This window comes from Nycticebus coucang, chromosome 2 (genome assembly GCF_027406575.1).
Source record: "Nycticebus coucang isolate mNycCou1 chromosome 2, mNycCou1.pri, whole genome shotgun sequence".
Lineage (NCBI taxonomy): Eukaryota > Metazoa > Chordata > Mammalia > Primates > Lorisidae > Nycticebus > Nycticebus coucang.
In genome coordinates, this window is record NC_069781.1 from 99,905,429 (window position 1) to 99,920,085 (window position 14,657).

At 40.3% G+C, this 14,657-nt stretch overlaps 1 protein-coding gene across 5 annotated transcripts in view; it reads left to right on the plus strand.

Moving 5' to 3' along the window:
- Positions 1–1,716: 1,716 nt before the first annotated feature.
- Positions 1,717–14,657, plus strand: part of FANCC (FA complementation group C) — a 275,826-nt gene continuing 262,885 nt past the window's right edge. For 2 of the 5 annotated variants that reach the window (XM_053577238.1, XM_053577221.1), the window contains exon 1: positions 1,717–1,869. The gene's annotated coding sequence lies outside the window, so the exon portion shown is untranslated. The other 3 variants (XM_053577232.1, XM_053577226.1, XM_053577247.1) reach the window with 3 other exon arrangements.

Here is a 14,657-nt window from a genome sequence, read left to right on the forward strand (position 1 = left end):
CAATTTTTTCACATTATTTAAATAATGATTGAGTTCTATATTACACCCAAAACTGTTTCCAGAGGTTTTGGAAGTAAAACCTTTTACTTCAGTTCAGTTTTATGCTCAGATAAAAAATAGAATTTGCATTGAAGTATTTGCATCTCCAGAATTTTTTCAGATATTTTACAAAATGATCCTCTCATGCCTGCTTAAAATATTAGTAAGCATATCTCCAAACCTATGGATGCTAGACAAAAGGAATGTCATGAATATCCATAAATTTAAGTTTTGGTTTATAATTTCCATTTAGGTCAATTTAAGCCTAAACATGGTGTCAACTGAGATACTGTATTAGGTGACTGAGCCTAGCAATTCTTTATTAACCAGAAGATTAAAAAGACTTAAAACCACAATATGGCAAGATCTCAATTATTAATACTACAAACACTAAAAAGGATTTTTCAGCACTGAGTACCAGAATAGATATTTTCTCTTAATAAATGTTTGTTTTCTTTGCTAGTATATGCAGAACTTAAACATTAACTTGCTCTTGATTTCTTACTACAAATGTTATTTTCTTATGAACAAAGTGTCATAATGAGTGCTACTCAAGCATGTATCCCTTTAGATGATAAGCCCTGCTTTTGATTCACCCACATCACACTGTTCACACATCAGAAAAAAGCACAGATCTCTTTAACTGGCAGGGAATAATTTCAAGAATGAATTTTATCACCTGATTACTTAATACAGTTTCAGATCTTGCCAATTTTGTCTCAAGTTTTGGACCTTATTCCTTTTGTATTTGTCTTAATTTTTAAATGACGGTTGCCATCACTGCTTTACATACTAATTTTGTCACATGTAAACCATAACCTTAGCAACGTAATCTCTGAATTGAATTTATTCCTTGGTAAAATGGGTACTTCTTCGGGGTAAGAAGAGTTAGAAGTGTTTAAATAATTGAGAGCCATTTCTATTACAAGCATACAGTGTTACATTTTTTGAATGTATACTGGAAGTTGTTTTATTATTATAACTTATGGCAATGAGGCATCGACTTAAAAGTATTTAAAAGCTAGATTCCTCAAATTATTTTTTCTTAAGAATTTAAACATTTATGAAAAACTTTCATGCATTACTAACTTCAGGAATGTAAAAAAAAAAAAAACTTGACCAAGACAAGCTAATACCATTGACATGAATGAAAGTATGTATAAAATTTGCTTTCCATTAATTTAAGTAGTCTAAATACAGCTTCGAACTGATTTGAACTCGAATCAAACTCTGCACGGAATCGATTTGGGGCCAGGGGAAATCATTACCTGCCTTTTTGAGACCACAGGTAGAAAATGATATTCCAGACCCCCTATAGAGGTTTGCCTCAATTTTTCTTTACTATAACTAATATCTATTTTACCTCCTCTGCATTTTGAACAGATTTTAAAATAATTGGGCAACAGGATCGAAAATCTCGGGGATTTTTCTCCCTGCGGGGCTTGTTCTCGCCGGGACTTTGGCACAGGTCTAGCGAACACTTGACCAGCCCTCCGGGCCCCAACCGGCCTCTAGTCCACCCCAACCCGGCCGACTTCCGCCCGAGCCTGGGCTGCGCTCCACCCCGCCCCCAAGGGCCCCAGATTCGTCGGAATTTTCCCGCGATGCCGCGGGAACGCGCGGGGCTTCTAGCCAGGCCCCAGAGTGCACTGCGGGATCGTGTGCTAGCGCGCGCTCGCTGCCGAGCGACCGCGGGAAAATTCCAAAAAGTCAAAACAAAACAAAAAGCCAATACAAGGCAAAGCCAAATTTCAAGCCACAGAACCCGGGCAGTGGCTTCCTTTCTGCCTTTGCCCAAACTGCTGAAGCAGCTCTAGCGTGGACCACCCGGTAAGAGGCCGCAGAACGAAACGAAGGCGGCAGCTTCCCTCGGGGGTCTGACCGACACGTCAGCTGGGGGCGGGGGTGATGGGGCAGAAAGAAGGAAGACTCGCGAGAACGGCCGCCGTGCTCTAGCGCGTCGAGGTGGGTGAGCGGGTCTCTAGCCGGGTCCAGGGGCTGAATGGCGGAGGGGCGGTGGAGAGCGGTGGGGGTGGTGCCAGTTCACAGGGGCGGGGCCAGCGAGAAGGCGGTTCTGCCGGTGAGGGGCGTGGCCTAGGGCGGGGCGAGCCCAGAGGCTGTAGCCTTGGAGGGGTCACCAGGAAGGGAGACCCTAGAGCGGTGGGAGCTGGGAGTTGGCGTTTGGTTCTTTTTGTTCTTTAAGCGCAGGCAGCTATGTCTTCTTAAAAGGAGGGGAGCAAAGGTGAATTTCTTTGCCTCGGATCTGTGGGAGCTGTGAAAAGCTTGCCTCTTTTGACTCATCACCCTCTACAGCTGGCCCCATCCGTGCCTCACCCCCACCCCTGCCGGCTGCCAGGGCTCCAGGAGGGGGCGAGGACCAATTAGGGTAGCCCGGGGCGCGGCTCTTGTTCTCCCGGCGTCCGCCGTGGTGATTCTCATGGACGATTGTCTTCCCGTTTCTCTTATTTGAAACCGAGGCCAAATAAAGCCCTTGAGAAATTTTTTGGGGTGCTGTATGTTTGTTGGTTTGCTCTTTTGTGTTTTTAGGTGGGCGCGTTTACAAATGAACCCGCTATGGTTTTGTATGTTAGCGCTCTAGAGGGTAAAACGATTTGGAGTTTTTGAAACATGAGAAGTTTAGGACCAAAATCTTAAGGAAAGAGGCCAAGGAATTTTCCATCAAAGACCTGTATGTCCCTGGGCTTTTGTTCTAATGTGAAACTTGGAAAATTTATGGGCTCCTAATTTTATTCTAACCTGTGTCCCATTTAGTGCATCTAAACTGTGATGTGATTGACTTAACCATTATCAAATGAGCAGAGCATTTTGGGGCCACCCAACTATAGCTATTTATGGATGTCACTCAACTTCAGTGATACGCTGCAGAGAACATTTTCTTATTACTCCACTCAAGGGTTGTTACAAATGATAGAATTCATACCATGTGTTGGGATCATTCATTACACGAGCTTAGATAGAAAACATGTTCATTGTGACTTCATCCATTAAACTTGATGTTTCGATGTAATGTAATCTGGTACAACCAGATTCACGTGGAAGTAAACACTCACACACATTACTCATGTATGAGAAAGACTGCGTGGAACAAGAAGTTTTGTTTTTTTTTTTTGCTAGTTGTATCGAAGGCCTCTTTCATCTCTCCCCCAAGAGTAAAAGTTAGATCCTGCTTCTTTAGAAGTGGACCAGTCACACTTAGGTATATTATACATTTTAATTTGTCTTTTTTAATTTGGTCATACTCCTCTTGATTTTTTGGAAAACATTTACTAAAGCCGCAGAAAAGAAAGGAAAACTCTAATGGTCTTTTTTTGTTCTGTCATTTAATAGAAAGCATTAGTTTGATTCATTGGCTGGATGTGGAAGATGTGTTGCTGCATGTATGTGAAATTGCATGTACATTTTAAAACAAATGATACTTTTAACCAGTTCCACATTTCAGCAAGTAGTTCCAGTAACAAATATACAAATTTTGTATTTATGAAAACCAGCTACAGACGGGCCAGCCTGGCTAGTAGAAAGTTGGATTGATTATCTAAGCCACAGAGAGAGCCAGAGGAATCTCAAATGAGTGGCAGTCCAAGTTAGTAGAAGTAGAACCTCAAATCAAGCTAGGAATCAGCACCAAATGGTTTTTAAAAAAATCTTATTATAGGGCAGTGCCTCTGGCTCAAAGGAGTAGGGTGCGGGCCCCATATACTGGACGTGGTGGGTTCAAACCCCAGCCAAAAAAAAAAAACTTAAAAAAAAAAAAAAGCTTATTGTAGGTAGGGATATGTATAGTCTGTCTTGTTTATGGCTCCTTAATAATTTTTTAATATGAAAGAACACTTATAGGAGAAGTGCATTTTTGTTCTTAAAAAAAGGAGAGGAAAAATAAAGAAATGGAAAAGGAAAAATAAAAAGTGTAAATCTTGAGTGTTTTGTTTTTAACTAACACCTTTTTTGAAGGGAGATGGAGGACTTGGTTTACAGACTTACATGGACCATTCTGTTAAGTTCTTCATAAATTCTTGTAGGTACATGGAAATCACTTCCCTGTTAAGGGTTGTTGCATAGGACAATCTATAATCTTCCCTCATAATTCATTCCTGGTGCTTTTCTCTAGTTTCAAGGAGGCAGAGTTCATATATGGAAATCACCTTTTGAAGCTATAGACACAGGTTATAAACAATTCTGTGATTTTTAGTAAATTTAGTATATTTTTGGAATTGTTTAGTGATTACCAAAATTCAGTTTTAGAATATTTACATCATCTTAACAAGTTTGCACATGCAAGTGTGTAGTCAAATCCTGGTTTCTGCATTCAGCCTCAGTTGGCTCTTTGTCTGTATAGATTAGGCTTTTCTGGACATTTCATATAAGTGGATTCATAAAATATGTGTTCTCTGGTTCTTTGATTAGCTTAGCATAGTGTTTTTTGAGATTAATCCATCTTGTGCCATGTATCAGTGGTTTGTTCCTGTTTATTGGTGAGTAATATTCCATCATGTGGCCTATACCACATTTTATTAGTTGATGGACATTTAGGTTGCTTCTATATTTTGGCTATTATGAATAATGATGCTGTGAACATTCATATGCAAGTCTTTGTGTGGATGTATAGTTTCGTTTTTTTGGTTAGATACATATGCATGGAATTCCTGGGTTGTTCACTAAGTTTATGTTTGACTTTATAAAAACTACCAATTTGATTTTTTCTACATCTTTACCAGCATTTGTCACCATGGCTATGTTATAGCTATCCTAGTAGGTAAGAAGTGGTATCTCATTGTGGTTGTCATTTGAATGTCCCTATTGGCAAATGGTGTTGAACATACTTTTGTGTATTATTAGCAATTCTGCATATTCTTTAAAATGTTTATTTGCATCTTTTGTCCATTATTCGATTGGGTTTTGTATTAAGTTGTAAGCATTCTTTGTATAGTCTGGATATAAGTCTGTTTATCAGACGTGTTTTGGTAATAATTTCTGTAAGTCTTTTATTTGCCTTTTAATTTTCATAATGGTATCTTGAGATGAATAAAGTTTTTTTTTTTTTTTGAGACAGAGTCTCACTTTGTGGCTCTTGGTAGAGTGCCATGGCGTCATAGCTCACAGCAACTTCAAACTCTAAGGCTCAAGCAATTCTCTTGCCTCAGCCTCCCAAGTAGCTGGGACTACATGTACTTACCACAATGCTGGGCTAGTTTTTAGAGATGGGGTCTTACTCTTGCTAAGGCTGGTCTTGAACACATGAGCTCAAGTAATCCACCTGGCTTGGCCTCCCAGAGTGTTAGGATTATAGGCGTGAGTCACCTCGCCCAGCCCTTGAATAAAGTTTTTAATTTTGAAGAAATCCAGCTTGTAAATTTCTTTTTTGGATCATTGAGGTCTGTGATCAATTTACAGTTAATTTTTGTGTATGGTGTAAGGTTCCCGTCTAAATTTATCTTTTTGCATGCAATATCCAGTTGTCTCAGCATGATTTGTTGAAAAACTATCCTTTCTCCATCTAATTGCTTTAATCAGAAGTCAGCTGACCATAAAGGTAAGGAATTATTTCTAGACTTTCATTTCTGTTTCAGTGGTCTATATGCCTATATATATATATATATTTTTTTTTTTTGCAGTTTTGAGCAGGGGCTGGGTTTGAACCTGCCACCTCTGGCATATGGGGCCAGCACCCTACTCCTTTGAGTCACAGGTGCCGTCCCCCCCCCCTTTTTTTTTTTAAAGAGATAAGATCTGGTTCTGTCACCCAGGCTGGACTGTGGTAGCATCAGCATAGTTCACTGTAGCCTCAAAGAAACTCAAGTGATCCTCCTGCTTCCGCTTCCCAAGTTGCTGGAAGGTGAATGCCACTATGCCTGGCTAATTTTTTTTTTTTTTTTTTTTGAGACAGAGTCTCACTCCCTCACCCGTGGCAGAGTGCCATGGTGTCACAGCTCACAGCAACCTCAAACTCTTGGGCTTAAGCGATTCCCTTGCCTCAGCCTCCCAAGTATCTGGGACTACAGGCACCCACCACAACGCCCAGCTATTTTTTTTTGCTGTTGTTGTAGTTGCCACTGTTGTTTGGCAGGCCCTGGCTGGGTTCAAACCCATCAGCCCCGGTGTATGTGGCTGGCACTCTAGCCCGTGCCTGGCTAATTTTTTAAAATTTTATTCTTTATGTACAGGGTCTCCTTGTGTTGCCCAGGCTTATCTGAAACTCTGGCCTTAGGTGATCTTTCCATGTTGGCCTTGTCAAATGTTAGGATTAAAAGTTTGGACCACTGTATGTCTGTTCTTATGTTAGCACCTCGCCGTCTTGATTGTGGTAGCTTTGTAGTAAGTTTTGAAATAAAGTGCTATAAGTCATCCCATGTTTTTCTTCATTTTCAAAATTATTTTGGTTGTTCTGAGTTCCTTATATTTCTACAGAAATATTAATATCAGCTATATTGACATTCTTTTCCTAAAAGGACCTTGCTGTGATAGATCTGCTTGATGGAGAATTGGCATCCTAACATGAACATGGGATAGCTTTCCATTTGTTTAGATGTTTAATTTCTCTCAGCATATTTTTTTTTTTTTTTTTTTGAGACAGAGTCTCACTTTGTCACCCTTGGTAGTGTGCCGTGGCATCATAGCTCACAGCAACCTCACACTCTTGGGCTCAAGCAATTCTCTTGCCTCAGCCTCCCAAAAGGCTGGGACTTCAGGCACCTGTCACAATGCCCAGCTATTTTTAGAGACAAGGTCTGGAACCAATTAGGCTTAGGATTATAGGCATGAGCCACCTTGCTGGGTCTCTCAGCAATAATTAGTAATTTTCAGTGATCTTGCCCTTCTTTTGCTAAACTTATTTTGAAGGGTTCTGTTTTCTTAAATTTCTTCTTGATTTTTTGAGATTTTTGTATATTGATCTTGTATCTTGCAACCTTGCTGAATTTATTACTTCCACCAGGTTTTTGTGAATTCCATAGGATTTTTACATGTAACATCATGTCATATGGGAAGAAAGATGATTTTACTTCTTTCTTTCCTTCTGAATGTCTGATTTCTTTTTTTGCTAGACTGCCGCAGCTAGAACTTCCAGTATATTGCTGAATAGATGTGGAGAGAGTTGACATTATTGACTTGTTTTTCATCTTGGGAAGAAACATTTCATCTTTTACCTTTAGGTATGATGTTAGCTACAAGTTTTCCATAAATGCATTTTATCAGGGGACTTTCCTTCTGTTAATAGATTTTTGAGAATTGTTATCATGAACAAATGTTAGAAATGTTGTTTTTCTGGCTCCGTGCCCATTGCTCAAGCAGCTAAGGTGCCAACCACATACACCAGAGGTGCAGGTTTGACTCCAGCCCCGGCCTGTCAAACAACAAGGATAACTACAACCAAAAAATAGCCAGGCGTTGTGGCCGGCGCCTGTAGTCCCAGCTACTTGGGAGGCTGAGGCAATAGAATCTTTAAAGCCTAGGAGTTTGAGGTTGCTGTGAGTTGTGATGCCACTCCACTCTACCCATGGGCGACAGCTTGGGGCTCCTCTGTCTCAACAAAAAAAAGAAATGTTTTTCTGCATCTATTGACATGACGATGTGGTTTTGTTCCTTTTTTTCTATTGATTTATTATATTAATTGATTTGTGAATGTTGTATTAACCTTCCATTCCTGGAATAAGTCTCACCTGGTTATGTTAAATAACTTTTTATACAATGCTGGATTTGGCTTAATATTTTGTTTAGGATTTTTGTGTTCTGTTCATGAGGAATATTGGTATTTTTTTCTTGTGATGTCTTTGGCTTTGGTATTACGCTAGTGCTATCATCTTAGAATGAGTTGGGAAGTGTTCCTATTTTTTCTGAGATAGTTTGCAAGGATTGGTATTTTTTCTTTAAATATTTGATAGAATTCATCCATTCAGTCATCTGTTTCTGGATTTTTCTTTATGGAGTCATTTTCAATTACAAATTCATTTTGTTCGGCCACGATCGCTTGTGCGCATGCGTGCGGCTTCTTCAGCGCGGGCTTCGCGCACGCGTGCTCGCAGCCTTTCCTGTCCGTGCCCGCACGTGCCGGCGGCTTCCCCAGTGCCAGCCAGGGCCTGGGCCAGGTGGCCTCCCCAGTGCCATCTCCCACGCGTGCCTTCACCACCATCTTGCACACCCGATGCTTCTCCAGTGTCGGACCCGTGGTGTGTGAGGCTTTTACGGGCCAGCTCGCGTGTGCGCTGCGCCAGCACCGGCTCCCTGGCGTGTGCGGCCTCCCCAGCGCTGGCTCCCGGGCTTGTGCGCCGCTCCAACACCTGTTCCCAGGCGTGTGCGCATCTCCAGCGCCGGCTCCCTGGCGCGTGCGGCTTCTCCAGCACCTGCTACCGGGCGTGTGCGGCCTCCCCAGAGCCGGATCACCAACATATGTGCTTCTGTAGCCCTGGCTCCCGTGATGTGTACAGCTTCTGCAGCCTAGGCTCATGTAGCCTGCTGGTCAGCAGCATCCAACGTTCGACATTTTACCTTAGCGTCCCGCTCAAGGCAACTTTGCAATAGAGTGAGACGCCTCCCTGTGAATACCTTTGCCTAGCACCCTAGTGGGTTTCTGGCAAGTTACCAAAAGTGGTTTTCCAGAGACATCGCCACCATTTAGTGAGCCCTCACTATGCCTGTTCTAAAAAGGTCTCAGTCTCATTCCTTGGGAGAAGAGTATTCTTCCTTGGGCCCCAGTCTCAGCCTAGGGGTAGTGGCTGCTCCTGGTGTCAGCTATTCCTGCATTCTGTAGAGGTCTCTACTTTTGGCTAGCCAATGTCTTTTTTTTTGCAGTTTTTGGCCGGGGCCAGGTTTGAACCCACAACCTCCGGGATATGGGGCTGTCACCCTACTCCTTGAGCCACAGGCACCTCTGTAGCCAATGTCTTTTAACTCCTCCTTTCCCGTTATCGTGAATAATCCTTATTGCTAAATCGTTTCTCTTTGCTGATTGGTCTATCATCTTTGCTGTTGGTCTATCATCAAGAAATGAGTGGTGAAAGTATTTAGTCTATTTGCTTTTTTGAGTTTTGAAAATCAAACCTAAGGTTACTCCTTTCTTCACATGACAGAAAGCAGGTTTTGGTGGGACTATGTCTGGCTTTTATGAAGTGGTGAATTGAACTTTATATTTTCTTTGTGTCTTTGAAAATTAGAAACAGTACAGGTACCATGGGAAGTGAAGTTAAGGAGTTGGAGGGGAGGGGAAGAGGAAAGGATTGAAACTGTGGTTAGCCTTACGGCATCCAACGGGCAGAGTTCCCAGATGACCTGAATTTACATCTGACTATATTTCTCATTACCTTTTACTCATGTTTTTCATTTTTCAGATTTCTGGAGCTTGTTTTTTCATTTCCCTCTGGAGACCCAATCCTGATTTTGTAATACAGAATATATGTGTCATATAAACATTTCATGCAAATTTAACCTATTTTAGTGGAATCTGAGATCTGGGGTCTGGTACTCTAGTGACTACCCATAAGACAGTTTGAGGCTGCTGTTTTTCTCTCACACACACACAATTCAGGGTAAACCTTATTTAATAATATGAATTTGTCTCTATGATTCCTTACCTGGTTTTGGTTCAAAGGTGTAAACTTGCTAACCACTTTGATTTGTTTCATAAGAATTTCGAGGTGTTATTTACCTTAGTGACTTCCAACATCCTCTTGGGCTGGTTCTTTTTTTCTTTAAATCATAGCTCCCTGCAACCTCAAACTCCTGACTGCAAGTGATCCTTCTGCCTCAGCCTCCTGAGTAGCTACACCCAGCTAATTTTTAAAATTTTTAGTATATAAAAGGTCTCTTTCTAGCTCAGGCTGGTCTTGAACTGCTGAGCTCAAGTGATCTCCTTCCTTAGCCTCCTAGAGTGTTAGGATTATGGGCATGATCCACTTTTGGTTGATACCACTTAGGGTTTTTTTTTTTTTTTGTTTGTTTAAAGCAGTAATATTATAAGGCGTTATAAGGAAGGTCTCATCATCATAGCTCCCTGCAACCTTAAACAACGGAGTTTAAGCAGTCCTTGTGCCTGAGCCTCCTAGGTAGCTGGGACTGTGGTCGCGTACCACCACATTTGGCTAATGTTTTTTACTTCTTGTAGAGCTAAGATCCCACTATGTTGCTTGAACTCCTGGCCTCAGCCTCTTAAAGTGCTAAGATACAGGTGTGAGCCACTGTGTGTGGCCTTTTTCTGATTCTGTTTGTACGTTCAAGTGCTGAACTTGTAGATTTCTTTATCAACCTCTGATTTCTTGATGATCATTTCTGGTTATAAATAAAGATTTTTCTCCTACTTTTTTTTTTGACTCTGTTAAACCTGGGTAGAGTGCTATGATGTCATAGCTCACAGCAACTGCCAACTCTTGAGCTCAAGAGATCCTCTTGCCTCAGCCTTTGGAGTAGCTGGGACAATAGACTCCTGCCTGAACGCCGGCTGTTTTTTTAGAGATGGGGTCTTGCTCTTGCTTAGGCTGGTCTCAAACTCCTGACCTCAACATCGGCCTCATGATTTTTCTTCTTAAGCACTGCAGTTCATACTGTTGTTTTTTGTATATATGCCTATTTCTACCACTCTGGGCCAGGTTCTTTTGGGTATGTTCTTTTTTATTATACATATAACCATTGTTGGTGTTTGCTTGGTGTCTATCAAGCATCCTTTCCTCCTTTCTGTATCCTAACAAGGTCTAATTTTTTTTTTTCAGTAAACATTATTGCCTTTGGGGAACACCTTCTCCACATCTAGTTGTTGGGATTGATTTAAAGCAATTTGACTATTTTATTGCTTGGTCCACAGTCATTGTTTGATCCACAGTTAGGGAGTGGTCAAGGATGGGCAAAACAAGTTCAATCTGAATACATCTGAGGTCTCTAATTTGTGATGCTGGAAGGGAAGTGTGTGCTCACTTTTTGGGTGGTATAGTGTAATGTGACTCTTGTAAAGGTTAAAGCTATTTTGCTGTTATGAGGGGAGTAGGACCGAGAGATGGATCAACTCTAAAGTCTGCCTTATCTCTGGACTTCCCAATTTCTTGAGTCAACAAATTTGCTTTTATTTTATCCAGTTTTGTTTGGTGTGGCAGAAACATGTAATACTTGTTAATATCTGTGTCCTTCTCTACATTTCCCAGTTTACTTGCAGCTAGGTGTGGAATGTGATAGTTGTAGCCAATAGGTTTTAAGCAGGTTGTTTCCAGGTGGAAATGTTCATTAGCAGATGTATGACCTAGCCCTTTTTTCTTGGAATGTCGGTTATGGAGGCTTGGTGTTGAGATATCAGAGCATCTGTCAACTTGGATCCATGAGTGACTTTGTGGACCTCTCTTATCTCCTGCATACACATTAGGCATGTGAAATATGAAAAAAATACTACTACAGCATAACTTAGTCTATCTTGGTGAATAATTGGGTTTTCAGTTACTAGAAACAAAAAACCTCATAAATAATACAGCATCATTTTTATAATTCTTAGTATATGTAGTATATACAGTGCATGAAGATTTTACATTTTCATTAATTCATAAAACTTCTTTGGAGGGAGCAGCGCCTGTGGCTCAGTCGGTAAGGCGCCGGCCCCATATACCGAGGGTGGCGGGTTCAAACCCGGCCTCGGCTGAACTGCAACCAAAAAATACCTGGGCCTTGTGGCGGGCACCTGTAGTCCCAGCTACTCGGGAGGCTGAGGCAAGAGAATCGCTTAAGCCCAGGAGTTGGAGGTTGCTGTGAGCTGTGCGATGCCATGGCACTCTACCGAGGGCCGTAAAGTGAGACTCTGTCTCTACAAAAAAAAAAAATAAATAAAAAACTTCTTTGGAGGAATCACTTGTATTTAACTCTAGCTTGCTTTATTTCATTATCTTCTTCTTTTTATTGACTTAAGTAAAAAGTGAAAACCTGACCATGCCGTGGTTCATGCTTATAATTCTAGAGCTCTAGGAAGTTTATGTGGGAGGAGCACTTGAGCTCAGGAGTTGAAGACCAGCCTGAGCAAGAGTTGAGACCCCAGTCTCTACTAAAAATAGAAAAATTAGCCACGCACCATGGTGAGCACCTGTAGTCCTAGCTACTTGGGAGGCTGTGGCAGGAGGATTGCTTGAACCCAGGAGTTTCAGGTTGTTGTGAGCTAGGCCACCATCGTGACACTTTAGCCTGGGCAACAGAATGAGACTATGTCTCAAAATAACAACAAAAAAGGAAACCCTAGCTTTCTGAACTTGGCGTACACAAACATGGCAATGCTCAACATGGATTGTGTTGATTCTGTACCCTGCCCTTAGAGATCAAAGTTTGTAATAAAAAGCTATATAAAATATAGATTTGGACAAATGATATCTAATTTCTACTTACGTTTGTAGCTGTTACCTATGTATTGCTAATCATAAGTCTCAAGAGTGAGTAACCCTTTACATGCATTTTATTTATGAAGTAGTATTTTCTGTAGTATATTTGGCACTCAGAAGAATATCCTGTGTTTGTGATTCTGTCCAGTGCTATTAGATTTTTTTAGTCATTGCACTAAAAAGGTTGGCAAAGCCAGTTTCACTTTTAAGAAAAGTGAAACTTTTTCTTAATGATACATATTTTGATGAATTGGTATTTTTTTTTTAAACGATGCAGCCAGTTTTAGGAATATCACAGATATAAAAATATTTTTCTTTCAAATGCTAGAATAGGATTTATTTTATTTTATTTTGTTTTATTTCATTTTATTTTTTACAGTTTTTGGCCGGGGCTGGGTTTGAACCCACCACCTCAGGCATATGGGGCTAGCACCCTACTCCTTTGAGCCACAGGTGCCGCCTTGATTTTATTTTGAAATTGAGTAGTTGTAAGTTAAGAAAGAAAAGCACAATTAAAAATATCTTGAATTTTGTTTTTTTTGTTTGTTTGTTTTTTGAGACAGAGCCTCAAGCTGTCACCCTGGGTAGAGTGCTGTGACAGCTTAGCTCACAGCAACCTCCAACTCCTGGGCTTAAGCGATTCTCTTGCCTCAGCCTCCCAAGTAGCTGGGACTACAGGTGCCCGCCACAACACTTGGCTATTTTTTGGTTGTAGCTGTCGTTGTTTGGCTGGCCCCGGGTTGGATTCGAACCCGTCAGCTCAGGTGTATGTGGCTGGTGCCTTAGCCGCTTGAGCCACAGGTGCCGAGCCAATATCTTGAATTTTGATAATGACATTCCTTTGGGAGTATTAAAAGCTAGAAGTAATTTCATTGTATCAAAATTTCATGTATCTTTGTTAAGTTCTACGTGTGTCCTATATACATCTAATGTTTACCTAAAATTGTAGTAAGTCCTTTTGGTTTTTAAATAATTAAATTTATTTAATTTAAAAATTTTTGACTTTTAAAAGAACTGCTTATTTTTGAGGCGGAATGGTGAAAATAGGGTAAGTCTTTAAGAATATTCTTGTACTCAGTCAGAACCATCTTTGGTTAACGTTGTTTTGTAGCCATAGTGGCTGTGACTAAATGACTTAACATTAATTATTTTTAAACATTTTCATTGAGGTATTATTGATGCACAGGAATTGATTCATAATGTTACTATGGGAGTGGGTTTGTTATTTTGAGAGTGGATTTGTTATAGAAGTGAGTTCAACTCTTGTTCTTTCTCCCCACGTAATGCTTTCCACCATGATATGACAAGCCAAGATGGTCCTCACCAGATGCGGCCCCTCAGTCTTGGACTTCTCAGCTTCCTGAACTGGGAGCCAGTACATGTCTGTTTTTTATAAATTATCCACTCTTGGGTATTCTGTTATAGCAGCTCAAAATGGGCTAGGACAAGCAGTCTGACAACACTTAGCCGTCTGAGTTCCCTTTCAGCAGCAGCTGGCAGGAACTAAATCCTGGCTGTCTTTTTTGGACAGTGTTTTTGTTTTCTAGTTGCTGCAAGCCCATCTGATTGCTTTACTCATTTAATTTATCTTTTGTGGACATTCTAATTTATGACCTTTGCCTAAAGTAATTTATTAACTTTTGAATCATTTTGAAATGTATTCAGTTGTCAAACTAACATTTAGGAGGAAATGTATAGATCAGAACAAATTTATCATACTTATTGAGGAAATTACTGCAGTAACCTGGGCTCTCTGGTGAGTTCCAAGTTTCATGTCTGTAGAAATAATGATGATGATGATGATTATTATTCCTAAGCAATAATATATATCCTTTAGAAATCCGCTTTTTGTTCCATTGGTTTTTTAAAAAACTCATTGGTTTTATCAAGTAAACTAGGATTTTTTTTCATATCTTTTGTTTTCTTCGTTTATTTCTAGCATTAGTTTGGTTATAATCACTATTCAAAGTGCCTTGTACTTTTCCAAATTATTTTCGTGTAGATTATATGAAATTCTCACAATAACTGTATGTAGTGAGGCAAGATAGGCATTTAAAAAAAGAAAAATAGAATGGTTTCTTTTCCAAAAAAATTAATTTGGTTCAGAATTAGAGAGTTCCCAAGAGATTGCTCAAAAGGAGATAGATACTGAAGAACTTCTTGGGTTACTTTTGTTTGTGCAACTTTTTAATGTGTTTTAATTATTATGAGATAATAACCTTTTAAATAATAAAAAGAGCTAAATATTTCTGGTTACCTGGACTCAACTGA